Here is a 13,927-nt window from a genome sequence, read left to right as displayed (position 1 = left end):
TTTTCACCTGGGTTCACCAGTATGTGGCCTTAGATATGCACTTATGTGCTTCTGCTTCTAACAAATGCAACTACATATTATAATTTTCTTTTCATAGATTTGTGATTTCTGATATACACATTACTGATGGTGTGTACAATTATATCTGTGTTGTTACTAGCCCAAGTAATCTACTAATATACAGGTCCTGTATGCCCTACAGGGGAAGTTTGGTTGGTGTAGATGATACTTCAGGATGACCATACCATGCAGAGTCTCCGAGTGCCTTCCAGCAGCTCCTTGCTGAGGGGTGAGTTAATAGTATCATGAATTGTACATGGCTGATATCTTATGGTGTCCTTGGGTATATTAGAGTATGTCCAGGATTTATAGATATACACTGCATTTCTGTGCAAGGCTTTTATAGCAAGGCATCAGTGTGTGGTAACCTAGGGAGTAATTAATACTTCTGCTCAGCTAACTGCGTTCTGGGGTACATCAATTAGCAGTGCAGCAACTCTGCAGTCTGCAGTGAAATACATACTTGTAAGCACAAAATACAGTCCTCCACTTGTCATGGATCTCATAAGAACTGAAAATACAAAATTCACAGACTTGATACAATAACTATATAAAGCAGTGCAAACACCTGCCAGCTGTATAATTGGGGAGGAAAGGGGTATATAAGAAAGTAGGAAAAAAGGCAAGGCAGCAGGGAGAGGGAGACACAGTATATAGCAATATACAGAATGAGGGAAGTCTAGGACAACATTTTTTTTTTTTTGCTAGGGATAGGGTCCCATTTTTTTGCTTTATATAGACAGAAAGAAAAAGGGGGAAGGTTGAATCAGAAAGCAAGGGAGGATGGGGAGGTAGGATATTATGCACAGACAGACAAACAAATAGAAAACAGTTGCAGCACGGACAAACAGGGCTGGACATGTACACACTGGGATGAGGAAGCAAGCATGGGATGGACTGAGCCAGAGGACAGACAACTGGTGATGGGGAAAGCTAAACAACACACACAGTTATGTGGCATGGAATAAATGGTAGGGGGCACACCTGGCAGAGAGACAAGGTGAAATACAGGTAGCAGAATGCCAACTGCTACCAAACAACAGAGGGCTACTTACAGTGATTCATCATCATGTGATGGATTAGGCTGGCTATTTGTATGAGCCACACCCTCGTGGTGATCTGCCTGTAGGTGCCATTCAGATGATTCACTGAAATTGCTATACTGTCTAGGAAGCTGTCCATCCAGACCATACATCTGCCCATTAGTGTCTCCAACACAGCCTCCACCACCTCCTGCTGCAGCTATAGCTGAGTCTTGACAGACAATGGTGCCAAGCCACCTGCCATTGAGAAGCCATGACTCCCTTTGAAAGGACACCAAGCCTCATCCCCTCATATTCCTCAGCAACGGTCTCAGTAGGAGTTGGCCACAGTCAGGCTGCCTGGTTAACAGCTCTGTCATCCAGAGTAGAGTGGGAAGTTTGGCATAAGTGAATCTATCCTGATGACAGACTGCATATTTTTAAAACATAGACCATGTGTGAGTACAACTAACTGTGACTGACTGCTTGCCTTTCCTGCCTCCTACAGGAGGCAATATAGTAACTGTCTTATTCTAATCAAGCTGAATGAAAAAAGGACTCAGCAGTGAACCGTGATATGTGTAGTTTAAGATGCTAGGCCCGAACAACAGATGCAAATCACAGCCCCATGCACATGTCTCCTGAGCTGAGCTAAATGACTGGTAGTAAGCAAGTATGTCTCCCCTGTATATATGTTGATATATGTATGCAGAAAAATGTTCCAGTTATACAGGGGAGCACCCTTCATTAGATGGAGTAGCTTAATCCCACCCATAACAGGCCCCTGCACAAGCCCACATTAAGTGTAGTTGGTATGTTCCATTAAATAGTACCACCACCTCCACCTGATATTGATGCTCCATTCATTATACTCCTAATATGATCTTGACAAATACCTGTCATTTGCAAGAAATAAGCTCAAACATAAAACAGGTTAAAAAATTACAATACCATCCATTAGCAATACCATTTGTGGTTATATTGCCGATTTTCTGCTTCCCATGCATGGAGATTGCCAGGTTTGTGCTACATAGGTCATATCAATAGCTGTACTGTTCCCCTGCCCTTTTAATGCTCAAGGCTGCAGTTAAAACCTCAGATAGGGCACACAAAACATTTACTTTCTTTAATGCACCATCAGAGAGGCCTAGTAGGCACTCTTTCAAATTGGCTACAGAGCATAATGTTACTGTCCTTCATACACCATGGGGACACTCTTCAGTGGACACAAGCAGAAGCTGACATAGTCTCCTGAGCCTCCTCAGAAAATGGTGATATTTTCATGAGGATAAACATAGCAGCTCGTGGATTATGCCTGCAATGTAAAAATGATTTCCGAATTGTGGGCAGCACAACATTTAGCTGCAAAGTAGCTCAACAATTACACTTGCATAAATGTCCTGCACAAGCTCATGGCCACAATCTGCCACAGGACAGTATCACTAACAAGCTGTGCTTTAAGTTTCAGATGTATGGCAGTATAATAAAGAATTCAAGGCAATTCTCATAACCTACATCTCCCAATATGCCTGTACTTCATTCAAATTGGCATAAAACTGAGCTATTTTGAAGGCATGCTGCTCATTTGTAAAATTTGTGGAGATTCAGAAAGATGCATTGGATATCTGGGGAGCAGTGTTAGGAGGAAACTCAACACTTTCTAGACCTAGTACTCTCAAAATATGTGGTCAGCTGGTTTGTTTATATTCCTAAGAATGTGCACCCTTGAACAGGAATTATAGCACTGAATATGTGTGCCTGCAAGTGTATATTTTACAAATATCATACTGGTGAAAAGTAAGCATAGAAGATCTGGACAACCTCTCCCTGTACACATCTGTCACTACTTATGATGCAGGTATGGTCTCTGTAATTTACATGGTGCCTGCAGTGGTGGGTACAGCGGTCTTGTATCCTGTATAATGTATCCTCTCACTGAAGTAGGGTATGGCTGTGTCATCAGCATTTCTAAAGATGTCCCCTAATGTTGGCAGCGTGGTTGACTGCTAAACTGTATACATTCCTGTTGATATTACCAATCTGGGTGAGTGTGTGACAAGTGTTCCTGATGTATGTATTCTCATATCCATCTCTACAGCTGTAGTATTCACACTCCTATAGCTGGACATTTGAATATAGTATGGCATAACTAAATTACCCCTTTGTCCATAGCTGTCTTTCTATAAGTCTGGTAGTATGCAGTCTAGAGCTCTATGTCATGTGTTCACAGATATCTGAATATCCAGATGGCGATGTCTGGATGTCCAGAGGATGAGATGGCCAGCAGAGGCTTGACGATTAATTCAGCTGTACTGAATTGATGTCCTTTTACAGCTTCTCAGGACACATGGGTGGTACCTGTTGGGGAGAGAGAATGTTAACCAGAATTTACAGGACCAGGTGTAGCAGACAGTGATAAAAGACATAAATGTCATGGGAGGTTATAGTCAAATCTTTGAATCAGTCTCCAGAGCCATGGACAAGGGTAAGGTGGTCCACACAGCCTATCTAGACCTTGCCAAGGCCTTTGACACCATCCCCCACTCTGGAATCATAGATAAACTTACTAAGTTGGGCATTAATCCCTATGTCACCCAATGGGTTGCTAAATGGCTTACTGATAGAACCCACACTGTAAAAGTAGCCGACTCCAAATCCAGCTCCAGACAAGTGACAAGTGGAGTACCTCAGGGTTCAGTCCTGGGGCCGCTCTTGTTTGGCATCTACTTCTCTGAAGTACAGGTCAACACTAAGGGACTCTGGCTAACAAAGTTTGCAGATGACTGCAAACTGGGAGCCATTATTGAATCCCCAAATGATGTGGATACTCTACAAAAGGGCCTTACAGAAACAGATGCTTGGTGCCAGAGCCATGGGCTCAAGCTCAATGCCAAGAAATGTATTGTTATCCCCTGTGGGAAAAAAACATGTATCCATGAATTACCATATAGGTGGCAGTACACTAAACACAGAAAGTATGATAAGAGACTTAGGGACACAGGTAGACAGTGGTCTCACCTTCGATAACCACATCGCCACAACAGTCAGGAAATCCTTCTATGTGGCACACCTCATCATGAAGGGCTTTTCATCCAGAAAAAAGGAGGTCATTGTTCCACTGTACTCATCCCTCATTAGACCCATTATAGAATACAACGCCCCATTTGGTATGTACCTCTCAAGACATCTGCAACAACTGGAAAGGCCTCAGAAATACCTCACTAAAAGAATCACAGGCCTAAAGCAGATGCCCTATGCTGACCGCTTTAAAAAACTCCAGCTATACTCTGTCACATATCGTCTACTCAGAGGCGATCTCTGCTTAACATACAAGGCCATGTCAAACCCAGAGCTGTTGGACATGCTACACTTAAAGAAATCCCAATCCCTCAGAGCTACATGCTCCAGGGATCCAAACCTTGTCATCACAATAAACAAAACATGCTGGAGGGATAGGTTCCTGACCCAGAGACTCCCCAGACTCTGGAATACATTGCCCATACATGTCAAGCAGAGTGCCTCTTTGGACCTCTTCAAGAGGAACCTTGGTGATTGGATGGGAGAAAGGAAATTCACCCCAGGGATCATGTCAGTCGCCCTGCTAGACAGGGGTCCAGGAAAGTAAATAATGTGGGAAGAAATAGCCAGGGAATTGTTATGGCTAGGCTTGTATAGGCCCTAGGGCTGATAGCCTAGTACCAACCTATGAACCTATGAACCTATATTACAGTAGTGTCATAAATGTATTACCAACATTGTATGCCATGCCGAGGCAAAGGCACATTGCATAGCAACTTGCAAATTAGCTATAGGAGGGAGGGCCATCCAGAAGCAACAGGCTAACAAACCCAGAGAAGCTTTTGGTGTCCCTGCACAGGAACAATGTTGCTGGGTTCATTTCTGTAGAAGTGGACACTGGCATCCAGATAGACTCACCCAAATGCATCTTAATGAATGATGCACCAGCTTAGTACCACTTTTAGCAGATTTATGTATAGCAGCACTTCACATAGGACTGTAGGATGACCACAGTACATGTTATCTATGTTTTTGTAGGACCCTCAGTTATACAGCAACATCAGGATAGCCACAGATGTATGTTGAGATTGTATGACAACACTAAGGTGGCAACTGCCCTGTACAGAAGCTATTAAGGGGCATGATTAGCAGCTAATGATGGAGCACATGTGCAGTACCAGGATTTATGTAAGAAGACACAGATGATATGATGTCTTCTGTAATGAATTTCAGTACTGCATTCATGAGGTCAGCATTTTAGTAACTGTAGCTAGCAGCTTGCCTCAGTTGTAGCAAGAAGTTTATTGCAGTTACATTTCAGAGGGGGGACCCCCTTTTTTCTTAAGCTTTGGAAACATTTTTTTTTTGCTTCTGAACTTTGAGCTGAGATGGTACTAAGCTAGGAAACTATTGAGGACACCAGATGACCTAGCTATAGTTCTGACCCTTATTACATGTGCCACAGGGCCACAGTTTTAACAAAGATTCTCATGCTCACTGTGGTCTGTCTTTTCTTGTGAATTCACAGGGCAGAGCACTACTACAATGACACCTGTAAGGGGAGGGCAGTACAGAAGACTGATGCTGGCACCTGTGCAGGTGATGACAAAGGTAAGACAGAGATGCTTAAATCACAGCCTGATCACACAGTGACACTGCCTTCATGTTGGGTGAACATCCACAAACAGTGCAGGGTGAAGGTGTGGTCTTACCCACAGATAAACCTGAGGCTGTATGATCTAACTGTTCACTGTCCTCACAAAGTGAGGGGTCCCCCATGGCTCTGGGAACAGATGATGCTGCCCTATGGCTGAGGCAGCAGATGAGTGCAATACATCTGATGTGGGTATACCACCATAGTACCTCCTCATAGGGGTACCCACTGCCATCACGAATCTCTGAAAGTCCCTGATATATGAGCAGCACTTGGGATAAATCAGCAGATATCCTGCAATATCATCCGGGGACAATCTGCTGCAACCCAGGCTAGCATAGAGCCATAAGGGCCCCCTACTTCTGTGAGGATGGTGAGCCATTAGATCATCATCACTGCCCACATTGGCAGTGTTGTTCAAGGTTGGGGTACTGTATGTACCAGGGGTGGTCACATATGGGGGCATAACAAGGTGCACAGTCCCTACCTGTATCTGGAATGGTATGACACTCTGCCACCCCTCCTTGTGGCTGGCCATGACACCCAGCCTCCATTGGCTGGAGACTTCATGAGCAAATGCCATCCAAGACATGGGTGCACAGCTATAAGTTGTCTTATCACAACAGCACTGCAGCATGGCCCCACATCACAGTCAGATAGAAGTCCACTATTGCAGGACAAAGTTGTCTCTGAGACAGATTACATATCAACTTGTGAGCCCCCATCTCCACCTCCTATGACATGATTGCCTATCCATTCTGAATAGACAACCATGTGTCATTATGTCTGTGTTCAGCTGTGCACATGATGAGAATTATGACCCACTCCACCCCCCCCACCATGTGATGTATATGGGAATGTCCAATGCACAGTGTGGCATAACCATACTTTGGTCAGCACAGGGCTCAAAGTTGTGGAACAGACATTACTGCTTCAGCTCTGCTGCCATGTAATGCATCTGATTTTGTCTGAATGTGACTGTGTGGGTGCTGGTCACTGCTCTTCCACCTCACTGTCATCTGATTGATGGTGTTGAGGCCTTTTCCCTAAGGACCATGTACTTGTGTGTGCAAATGTGTATTTGTTGGTGTGTATATGTGTGTGTGTGTGTGTGTGTGTGTGTGTGTGTGTGTGTGTGTGTGTGTGTGTGTGTGTGTGTGTGTGTGTGTGTGTGTGTGTGTGTGCGTGTGTGTAGTTCAACCATAATTGTATCCTTGGGCTGAATGTTATGTAGTATGCAATATGCTAGCAACATCCTGCAGGCTGTGACAGGGTCATACTGGATTGTATCCTATGTACCCCAAAACATATCAAGACAGCTTTAAGGTGGCCAACCACATGTTGTATGAAATAGCAGATTTGTGGATGTACAGTGTTTCTCTGGATGTTAGCCAAACTTTTCAGTTCTAAATGAGCACCATAAGCCAGAGTTCTGACAGGTATCCAACATCACCTGCAACAGAGTATAAACATGGGTGGGTTGCCTAATGCATCTGGGCAGACTATAAAACTGGCCATATACATTAATGTTAACCACCTGCCTAAACTTACTAAGTAGGTGACCCTGTGGGAGGTTATAATCTCATGTGCACCATACATTACCTGTCAGTTCATGGAATGATACTGTTGCTAATAGGTGCACTCTATCGCACCGAGTACCTCAAGGAGGATGAGGATGATATGCATGGTGTTAATTCTCTCCTGTGGTGCGCTAGGATACCATAGATGCTTCTCCACATGTAGAAGCATTATAATGAGTATCTTGTTGAATATTTTAATAGATGAAGCCTGTGAAATACCCAACATGTCCCAAATGGTCTCTAGAGTTGCCTGTAGCTTGAATGGAAAGAGAGAGCGAGAGAGATACCTTGATCTTCACAGTTATAGGAAGGTCATGTATTCCTATAATTTGTGTGTATGTGTGTGTGAGAGACACATCAAGCAATAAAATAACCTTATAATGTCTGATTTACACTAAAGTAATCAATTATCTCCTGATCAGTGAACATTTGGTATGTCACCTACTGATGTACAGTTTCCTATTTTTTAAGTGTTTTTTACATTTCTACTTTAGAATTACATAAAAGATTCTGGTGGTAACAATCAAATATTCGATCACTCTAATGCTCATACTCAATAACGTTTGTATCTACAAGGTGTTTATTATCTGCTGCAGCTACGCATCTTGTTTTATAATTCACATTTTGTAACTTTTGTATTTGACATTATATAATATAGAGGTAGTAACATTCCTATACAGAACTAAGAACTGCCTAATATAAGGAAATGCTATTTTAAAGCACAATGTAAAATTAATACCGAGTTATAATGAAAGGCCATAAATAGCAGAAATATTCAAAAACTACATATATTTTTGTATGTTATTCATGTTTTGTTGTTGAATAGATATTAAACAGTGGGCAATTTGTATGGCAACTTGTAAGCATACTCAGGTTTTAGCATATGTTAATTATTATTGCAGGCATAATTTGCACAACATTAAATTAAACTTTAAGAAAAGCAGTATATTGTTACAGAACGTGTTTTAATGCATATAAGCATTTTAACATAGTCGTGTCAGTGGACTTACCACACCTACCCTTATTGATTATTCTCTTACACTTCTGTTAATATCACAGGGGTATTTCCAAATGAGTAGGTGCACATTTACAGAACTTCCCCTCCATGGAATCCATATTGGGGAAGCTCTGACAATATATTTGGTGAACTTCTTATTCATCAGTCATGTTTTGTGAGCTTACTGAATCAGTAGCATTGCCATTTTTAAAAGTATCTGATTAGGAAGTTTTCTCCATGAGTCTGTTGCTGAGAAGATAGGAGATATGCTACAAATAAACACAACTAAGACAAACGTCATAAAGACAGTAATGAGTCACATCAGAGGCTTAGGAAGTTATTGTTAAGATCAAACTGAGAACTGTTCCATTGTTATGTAAAGCTTGGCATTAAATACTACAGTTAAGGTTATGCTATAACAGAATACCCATGCAAATATAACTATGTGAGCAGCCAATTTCTACATGAGTCTGCTGCTGAAAGGATGAGGGATATTCTACAAGTATACAACTAAGACAAACTACATAAATTAATAGTAACAGAAACCATCTGCTTTACCCATTTATATAACATGATACATCTTATCCTCACTACAATAATGTGTCTGCTTCTGTCCATCTCTTCCTCCTACCATCACACCCTAACTCACATAAATCCTCCACCTACACTTACCTACGCACAAACTCACTTCTCATCAACCCCTACATTCCTTATTGACCCTGCTCTATTCCACCACAATGACACCCACCTACTTAAAATAAAACTATTCCTGCCAGCCTCACCAACTCCCAAAATAAAAACAAAATATCTGTTTTATACAAACTATTCAGTTCAAAAACTCATTATATTTAACATATTACTGTCAGGAGATATACACCCCAATCCAGGTCTTACCATCAACTCCTCTCTCCATACCCGTCCCACCCCCCACATCCACTTCTGTCCTCCCAGACATATACCTCCACAGCTACCAAAAGCTTAACTATACTGTCTCTCAGTATTCAAAGTATCCTCAACAAAGTCACTCTACTACACTCCTGGATATCTCTCCACTCTCCTGACATTCTCACCATCTCTGAAATCTGGCTAAAACCTCATATACTACCTCCTGGCTATAATATCATACAGCAGAATAACATTTCAAAAAAAGGGGGTGGTGTAGCTATATTTGTACTCAGAACAACTCACCCTCTACCCTCTGTCTTTCTCACCACCTAATTTCCACCCAACAGAAATCCTCATAGTAAACTGAAATTTGAATAATCACAAAAAAAATAGTCATTACCGCCATCCACATACCTCCAGGAAACAACATCCCTACCTTTGAACACTTTCTATCCTGGATCTCACAAACTATCTCATATGAAACTATCATACTGGGAAATGTCACCATTGATTGGAACAAACTTTCCTCGGACTCTCCAAATGCCAGCATTAACCTTTATGGCTTCACCCAACTAATCACTAACCCCACTTGCCTAAATAAGCACTCTAATACTAGCACTACACTTGACTGGGTCCTCACTTCCAGCCCCAACCTTACCACAACCCCTCCACACTCCCTGATTCCCTAAGTGACCATCTACTTACCTCTATCTACAGACACTCCCCTCATTCTCCAAATCCCATCAATACAAAGACTGTCAAAAACTTTCAAATTTCAACCTTGATACCTTTGACAATATACTGTCTTCAGGTAACTGGTCCTTCCACGATGCCCTCTCCCTAGAAGAAACTGTCCTCAAATTCAATAGCATCTTTCTTAACACTCTAAACTCCCCTGGTCCTAGTCAGGAAAATTAGAATTAAATCCAACTATGCTCCTTGACTTACCCAAAATACTCACACCCTCATGCACAACAGGGATATCGCCAGAAGAAACTGGCAAAAAACAAATCCCCTTCCAATCTTCAACACTATACAGAACTGCATAACCTATGTAAAAAACAAGTCAACTGTGACAAAAAAAAATTTTTAACTAAAGCCCCAAGAAAACTCCTACTCTAACCCCCAAATATTCTGGAATACTGTGAACAAGCTGCTACACCCTGGTAAGCCCTCTGCTCCAAACCCCTCCCGTAATAACTCTGCCTTAGACACTGCTACACTTCTTAACTCCTTCTTCATAGAATCCAATCAGAAATTAATTAAGAGACACAAGTACCTACCCCTCTTCTTCTCCCCCTCATTCGCCCTCAACACCTCTTTATCTCTTTAACCTGTCTCCAGATCACGTCTCAGTAAACTCAAAATATGCTCCCCTTTCAGACAGTAACTTATCTCCTCTTTTCCTTAAGCTAGCAGCAAAAATCATTGCATATCCCATCTCCATACTAATCAACAGATCCATACAAGAAAACACAGTTCCTGATATCTGGAAGAAATTCTGTTATTCCCCTTCATAAAGGAGGAAACTCCACTGATCCCTCTAACTTCAGACTGATTGCTATTCTATCTCCCCTATCAAAGATTCTTGAAAAATGCATTCATAAACAGCTCTTTACTTATCTATTACAAGAAAATCTCCTCTTCCAAACCCAACACGGCTTCCGCACTAACCACAGTACATCCACTGCAATAATATGTTTCACACAAACTATCTCTTGATCTACATACAACAACAAATTAGTATCATGTCTATTCCTTGACCTCTTAAAGGCCTTTGATACTGTCTCCCACAACCTACTCCTGTCCAAACTATCTGGTCTTAATTTCTCCAACTTTGGTCTTTCGTGGTTCTCTAGCTATCTCTCCAACAGATTTCAGTTTGTAAGATGGCTGCCTGCAACCTGCCCTTTCCTCCAAGTCCAAACAGGGGTTCCCCAAGGCTCCATCCTTGGACCCCTACTATTCAACATTTTCACTAACATCCTCTATCTCTCCTGTCCTAACTCCTCTTTAATACAATATGCCAACAACTCTACAGTTATTTCCACATCTGACAATCTCCTCCACCTGAAGGCAGTCCCAAGAGCGTTAGTGTTGGTAGTAATATAGGCAGGCTCTTCAGTCCAAAAAAGTCTCAAACACCAATTCCAATGGAATTACTGCTTTTGTCAATAAACTTAGTATTTGAGACTTTTTTGGACTGAATAGCCTGCCTATATTACTACCAACACTAACGCTCATGGGACTGCCTTCATTGGGTTCTGTACAACAGGGATTATTGTGTTTATTAGTCTGTTTTTCTCTGTTTTCCATCATCTTTTTTTATCAATCTCCTCCACCTACTTACCCTTACCCAAGAATCTCTTCACTCAGTTGAAAAATGCCTAACTTCCAACCAATTCCTACTCAGCCAAAAAAAAAAAAAATAACTAAACTCCTCCTCTTCCTCCCTAAATCTCTCCAACACCTCAAATCTATCTTTACTGTCTTCTCCTCACTAAACACAACAACTATTAAGGTTGAACCCCACACTAAATTACTAGGGATCATTATTGACGACCAACTAAAATTTGATCTTCACATAAAAAACTACATTAAGAAAACTCATCAGAAATGTGGCCTTCTCTATAGAAACAAAAGATTTCTCACAAATTAATCCAAACTCACTATAGCACAAGCTTATCTACTGTCCACACTATTATATGCTGCCTTAATCCTTACTAACCTTCAAACAAATCTGTTGGCAAAACTTGAACTCACTTATAATAAAATTGCTACATTTGCCACTAACCAACCCTACTACTCACACCACTGTTTATCTCTAACAAATCTACAGTGGCTAGAATTGCGCTGCCAACTGCTACTGCCTCAACAACTTTTGACTCTCTCCATCTTAAACCATCCCTGCTCCTGTCCTACTGTCTCAACTCTCTCTCTCCTTACATACCTAACCTTACACTCTGCAGATCAGAACAACTTCTGCAGATCTACAAAACCAATAAAACCATTGGCAAACTTCTCTATAATCACTCTGTTGGCACTGCTTGGAATAAACTGCCTTTATATTTAAGAACAATCTCCAACACAAACTGTTTCCAAAAAAAAACATTAAAAGACATTCTATTAAACTCTAGGACTTGCTCCTGCACTGACCCCACTTAATGTAGCTCTCCCCTGTCTTTTAAATAACATCTTTCCCTCCTATTAATCTATTACCACTTGCCTTACATCCATAAGAAATTGTATGTGACTATGCATATGATGAAATTGTATTGTGATTACTGTTATACTGTATTATATTTCTAATGAGTTCCCAAATCTACTACGATACCACCAACTCAACCTGGCACAACAAATATTATACTACACTGAAAAAAACCCTGTCCTATCCGTCCTCATAACTTTCTACAATTCAAACAGGCAGTTGCAATATACTAACAAAGCTCTAATAGAAAATTCCCAGTATAAAAATAGCTCGGGCGAATCTTTCTTCACTAACAAAGTAGCAAAAATCTGGAATACCCTGCCTCCTGACTTCAGACTACAAAAATGTGCAACCACCTTCAAAACCCAATTAAAATCTTACCTATACATCAACCATTTATGTATCTGCAAAGGACTTCCCTGAACTCCCATCCTGCTGAAAGAGGTACCTCCCAATGCTTTAGTCAAACATGATACTGTATTACACCATTTCTCTTTGTACATACTGTAAATATTGTTTGCATGTCTATACTATACTAAAATTCTGCATGTCTATAAAGTGTGTGAATACATGACTGTACTTATCTCTGTATTATTTGTATTATTAGCATGTTAATCTTTCTACATTATGTACATTGATTGTTAGTATATATATATTGTTCATACTCTGTAACTATTTTCTGGAGGTTTTCTCCCCAGGACTCAGCTGAAAACAGACACTAGCTGTCCAGCCAGACCATCTTGGTAAACAAATGTTAAATAAATAAAATAAATATTTCTGTGACTATGTAAAGTAGAAAACCATATGTGATGACTGTTATACTGATTGTTACTACCATTATACTTAGTGTGTTGTTAATTTTTATTCTATGCATTTCTCCTGAAGTCTCTGCTGAAAAAGGGCATCTGCTAAGTCAGACTAACCCGATCAGCAAATGTCAAATAAATAAAAATAAATAAATAAATACTGGGTGACATCAGGGGCTTTTGAAGTCATTGTTAAAAGGTAACTGAGAACTGTTAAATACTATAGTTCAGGTTATGCTATTAACATAATAACAATGCAAACTGAATATTTTACTGTGTACATTTAAAGAAATGGATAGATTGGCCTAAACTCTGGATTGATCTGTATGTGTTGTTTTTAGAAATAATTCCTGGGAAATGCTGTTCAGAAGTGAAGAGACATATGAGGGAACAGTTTTAGTGGCATACCAGGCTGTGATTTGATGTCTAATGTCATGCAGAGTTGACTAGTTGAATCAAGACAAGCTGGAAGTTTGAGACTCAAGTTCATATTTAAGGTGGGGAGATGGGAGGAGTAACTCGTCCAGGAAATTAAACTCGCAAAACTGCTTTTTAGTAAAACGTCTTTTTTTATCTCAATAATTTGTTGGCAGTTTTGCAAGCTTATTTCAGAAAATGTGTAGTACATCAGCAAGAACTACATTTGTAAAACTTAATGCAGACCAGTCAATGACGCATGATATGCAGACTCTCAAAC

Source organism: Protopterus annectens, chromosome 6.part0 (assembly GCF_019279795.1).
Source record: "Protopterus annectens isolate FY-2018-M chromosome 6.part0, PAN1.0, whole genome shotgun sequence".
Taxonomy (NCBI): domain Eukaryota; kingdom Metazoa; phylum Chordata; order Ceratodontiformes; family Protopteridae; genus Protopterus; species Protopterus annectens.
Note: the sequence above shows the minus strand (reverse complement) of the source record.